This window comes from Lolium perenne, chromosome 5 (genome assembly GCF_019359855.2).
Source record: "Lolium perenne isolate Kyuss_39 chromosome 5, Kyuss_2.0, whole genome shotgun sequence".
In the NCBI taxonomy this organism is placed as follows: Eukaryota; Viridiplantae; Streptophyta; class Magnoliopsida; order Poales; family Poaceae; genus Lolium; species Lolium perenne.
In genome coordinates this window covers 130,189,784-130,194,893 of record NC_067248.2, presented here as the reverse complement: position 1 = coordinate 130,194,893, position 5,110 = coordinate 130,189,784, and the positions used below count along the sequence as shown (strand labels likewise).

Here is a 5,110-nt window from a genome sequence, read left to right as displayed (position 1 = left end):
ATTTTCTTGTCGTTAGCCTTTTGGCTGAGCAGGCAGGATCTTGTGTTAAGGAATAAAAGCTCTCTATTCAACCGCAAAAAAAAAAGAGATCACAACCATAATCACGTGGTTTGTTAGATGAGCAGCAGCACAGTTCTATACGGCGTCCCGGCAGAAACGCGTCATGGTCAAAGCGGCACAGTAGTACAGTACCATCACTGTACGTACCATGGTACTGTCACGCATGCCGACTTCATCTGAATTGCAACATTTAGGGCGTGATAGGTAAACGGCAGCATTTTTGAGCTCTCGGGTCAGACGCAGGGCCGGCCTTAACATGTCAGGGCCCTGGTGCAAGACAAAAAAAAAGCCCCCCATACACAAGCAATAGAGATGATTTCTGATGTTTTATTTCATAGAAATTTAATCATTGAATACAATTTTGGCCGCTACTCACATCTTATTGCATTTCAGCTCAAATTCTAGCTCGTGCTCCTGCTCACACTTGCTCTTGCACTCCAGGTCTCCTGCCAACACTCCATCTTGTACTCTGATCTTGTATTGACTTGCAAAATAGACAAGAATTATGTAAACCGTTTTTTTCTAAAATTTGTTGAGGCAAAGTCATTGATAATATTATCAACATTAATCTGGTCCAATAGGCCCTTCTCAATGCATATAGTAGCTAGACCATTCAATCTCTCTTGTGACATTGCTGATCGTAGGTAGTTTTTTAACAATTTCAGTTTTGAAAAGCTTCTTTCAGCTGAAGCTACTGTCACGGGTACGGTAATAAAATTCTATAAGCAACAGCAATGTTTGGAAAACAATTTATGCTTCTAACAAACTCAAACATCTCTGCAGCACACATAGGTTCATCTGGTAAGGTCATTTGCAACATTCTTAATTCTGAAAAAAGATCATCAGGGTCAACATCAAATACATCTTTATGAGAGATTGGATCTTTACGAGAGAAAGTTTTAGCAAATTTTTTGCAACATTTTTGTATCTCAACATCATCCAGTGACTTCAGATTTGATGATCTAAGCATAAATCCAAATATTTCTTTGAAAACTCAAAGTTCCTCAAATCTATTTTTCAATGAAGTATTTGCCTTGTCCACCATAACATAAAAGAAATCAACTTGGAAAGCTTTTTGTGCAGCTAGGACCTCTTCATTGTTAGCGTCATCATCACTTTCATCAAAATGTTTTTTTCTAGTAACACGCCGTTTTATTGGAAATGATGGTTGCATTTTCATATCATTTGCAAGTTCTTTGGCAATAATCAAACTAGCTGAAAAGCCTGTACTTCTATACTTACCAAAAAATTCCATTATGCCCTCAATCTGTTTCAAGGTTGAGTCAATGCACATGGATGGGGATTGCAATGTTTTGCTCACCATATTTACGTAAAACAAAATATCATGCCAAATAACCATGCTAAGTAAAAACTCAAAAGTACCAATCACATCATATAAAGTTTTAGCATTGCTTCTCGCCATGGCATCATCACCAGATTTAGATAATTCTAATAAAGCTGACCTTAGTTGAGGAGCTTGAAATCTAATAGCCTTGATACTTTTAATCCTACTCTCCCAACGAGTATTAGACAAAGATTTTAGAGTGAAACTTGGAACATGGTCAAGGAGAACTTTCCATCTTTTAGTTAAACTTGAAAACAGTACATATATTCGTTGGACAATGCCAAAGAACGTAATAGCTTTACTACATGAATTCGCCATGTCACAAAGTGTGAGATTAAGACTATGACAAGCACATGGCATATATAACGCTCTTGGATTAATACCAAGTAATCGTTTTTGTACCCCTTGATTTTTCCCTTTCATGTTTGAACCATTATCGTAACCTTGTCCTCTCACATCATCAATATTAAGACCAAAAGAGTTCATCGCAGCAAGCAATTCATTAAAAAGACCCAACCCGGATGTATCATTTACCTTAAGGAACCCTAGAAAGAACTCTTCAATTTTCATCTTTTTATTTGACAAGTTAACACATCGAACAAGTAGAGTCATTTGCTCCTCGTGACTCACATCCGGAGTACAATCAAGGATAATGGAAAAATACTTGGCCTCTTTAACAATTTTTATAATAGAAGTTGTAACAGTTGATGCTAAAAGAGAGATCAACTCGTTTTGAATTGAATGGCTAAGGTAATGATGATGAATTTCATTATTTTCAATGCGTCTAAGATGATCTTGCATTACCATGTCAAACTCGGCAATCATCTCAACGGTCGCTAAGAAATTTCCATTATTGTCATTGTAAAGCTTCTCACTAGATCCCCGAAATGCCAAATTTCGTTTTCCAAGATATTTTACAACAGCAATTATTCTTCGCAAAACTTGTTTCAAGCGTTCTTTCTCCTTTGCGAATATCTTTTGCAAATCTCTATCAATGGTTTGGTTGTTTCCTAGTCTAATTCTCAACTCATTCCAATTGCTCATATTACTAATATGCTCAACACTATTTTCGTGATCTTTAATCCTCTCACTAAGGTGTCTCCAATCTCCCACTCCATCCCTTGCTAATGCGCTCTTGTTATTTGTTAACTTGAAAAGCTTACGGCAAAAGCAAAACACCTTGTCGACGCGCTTTGAATATACTAGCCATTCTCGATCATGAACTTCTCCATTGCTTAGTTTTTTAGAATAGTAAGAATATGAAAAATGCCTACCGGAATCATCTAAAAGAAAAACAAGGTTTTTTTCTCTTATAGGTCCCTTCTCCACTAACATATCCCTTAATTTATCATTTAAGTTATCCCAATTTGCTGGATCGTAAATATTCATGGTAAAATGTTGTTGCTCTGGTTCATGGTCACTCACATTTTTATCATCCCGATCGGAATTATCATCTTCGCCTGAATTTTCATGACCACTAGCATTGTTCGCATCTAAATTTTCATTGGGATGTTCGACAATTGCTAGAGCTAGTTCTTGAGAATTACTAGCAGAACTTGCATTTTTCCTAATAAATTTCTCAATGGAACCCTTTTGGGATTCTAATAGCTCATCTACCCGCTTTCGCTTTTCTCGCTTTTCATGACCTGACATATACTTTCTCGATGACATGTTGGCACTACACAAAATAAATTAGGACATACAATTAAAAGTTGAAACGAATGCACCTGGAGGCTGCAGCCAAGATGATGCTGTGCTGGCCCCTGCTGCTGGCCGCCGGGCGTTGCCGCCGCCGCGCCGGCCGCCTACCTGCCCCTGCCCAGCTGCGTGCTGTTGCTGATTCGGCGATTCCCCTCCTGATTTCCCCCTTTCTTCAATCTTTTGCCTTGCTCAAGCACATGAGGATTGGGGAATAAGGAAGAAGAAGTGGTGGAGATCGGCAGGAATGACCAAGAACAAACTAATCTTGAAGAATATATAGAAGGGGATTGTACTTACCGTTGCAAATTGGGGAGAGATTTCTTGGGAATCAATGAATCATGATCTCCTCCTCCATTAATTCCTCCAAAACGGCTAGAAGTCTCGACGAGCCAGAGTCGCCCCATCGTCGATGCCATGGCGGTGATTGGGGTTGGGGATTGGGAACGGAAAAGTTAAGGAAAACGCTGTACATCATCCGGGGGATCGCGTGTCTCGTCCCCCGGCTCCTCCTCTCGACACGTGGTGTCGTGGATCCCACCAACCGTCCAAACTGCATCCACTCGATCTCCACTTATCTTCTTCCCCGACTCTTTCCGACCAAAATTCCTCTTCTTCCTGCTCCGATTTACCACCTATGGCTGCGCCCTGGCGGCTCTCAGGCGCAGCCTCTGCCTGTGCCGACCCAAGTGCCGCCCAGCTCTCTTCTCCCAGAGCTCGCCCGCATGCTCACCGCCCGGAGCTCGCCCGCCTCGACCCTGGGCTCTCCGAGATGGTGTGGTCGGCGGGCGGAGCCGGCAACAAGGCCCAGGTAGCTGCTGCCTTCTCCACCTCCGCGGTCGGGTGATCCGTCTCCGGGATCACTAGCCGCCGCGCGCAGCTCGCAACGTCGCCGCCATGGAGTTTTCTGCAGAGGTGGGCGGTGGGCTGCAGGGGAGGGGTTGCTGCGAGCGGCGGCGGACCTTGCTACCATGGACGGCCGGACTTGCTACATGGGGCAACCGGCGTTGCTACAAAAGGCGGCCTACGATGCTACCATGGTACGGCGGCGCTGCTTCCTGTAGCCGCCGGTGTTGCTACAGAGGGCGCCCTGTGTTTCTACCAAGGCGCGGAGGCTCTGCTACCATGGCCTATCGGCCCTGCTACAAATGGTGGCTCGCATTGCTACAAAGGGAGATCGGTCTTGCTACCGAGGGGCGACCAACGTCGCTACCATGGCGCAGAGGCGCTGCTACAAAGGACGGTTGGTTTTGCTGCAAGGGGTGACTGGCGTCGCTACCTTGGCGTGGCGGCGTTGCTACAAGCAGAGGCGGTGCTACCGGAGGGTTCGGTGGTGCTACAGAGGCCAACGGCGTTGCTGCTTGGGTGGACGGCGAAGCTACTTCACCGGCGACGTTGCGGTGAGTTCATCCGATGACCGCCGTGGCCGGCGGATGGGGATGCGTGGTACGGGGATAAGAAGTTGCATCAGTTCTCTGGCTGCGCTCTCGGCAGTGTTCTCCGGCGAAGGCCGCGGCAAGCTCTCCGGCGGCGCCCTCGGCGGGGTTCTCCGGCGACGGCCACGACAAGCTCTCCGGCGGCGCCCTCGGCGTGGTTCTCCGGCGAAGGCCGTGACAAGCTCTCCGGCGGCGCCTTCGACGGAGTTCTCCGATGCCCGCGGCAAGTGCTCCCGCGACCGTTGTGGCTGATAGGAGTTGCAGGGACGGGGAAGAGAGGCAGCACCATGTGCGGGAGTTAAGATGGCGTGCGGTGTGTTTTTTCTTGTTTTGTTTTTATTACTGCGCTGGCATTGAGCCTGGAAGGACGGTTTTGATCAATCCATCGGACGGCTCGCGACCTGGGGGATCGGGTGATTTGATCCCCGGGGGAGGCTCAGCACGCTCCAAAAGTTAAGGAGGAGACAGGAGCCGAGGAGGTCAGGGGAGAAGAGGATGCGTAAGGCAATTTCCACGCGACCGGCCGGACAAGTCAATGCCTTTCCTTTCGTTATCTATGTGTGCGTACTGC

At 46.1% G+C, this 5,110-nt stretch overlaps 1 long non-coding RNA gene across 1 annotated transcript; it reads right to left on the bottom strand.

The window, feature by feature from the left end:
- Positions 1–367: 367 nt before the first annotated feature.
- On the bottom strand, positions 368–3,684 carry LOC127302652 (uncharacterized). Its single transcript, XR_011744994.1, has 2 exons — positions 3,404–3,684; positions 368–3,290 (listed from the first exon to the last, which is right to left on the bottom strand). It is a non-coding gene; the product is annotated as an uncharacterized lncRNA (long non-coding RNA).
- Positions 3,685–5,110: the final 1,426 nt, after the last annotated feature.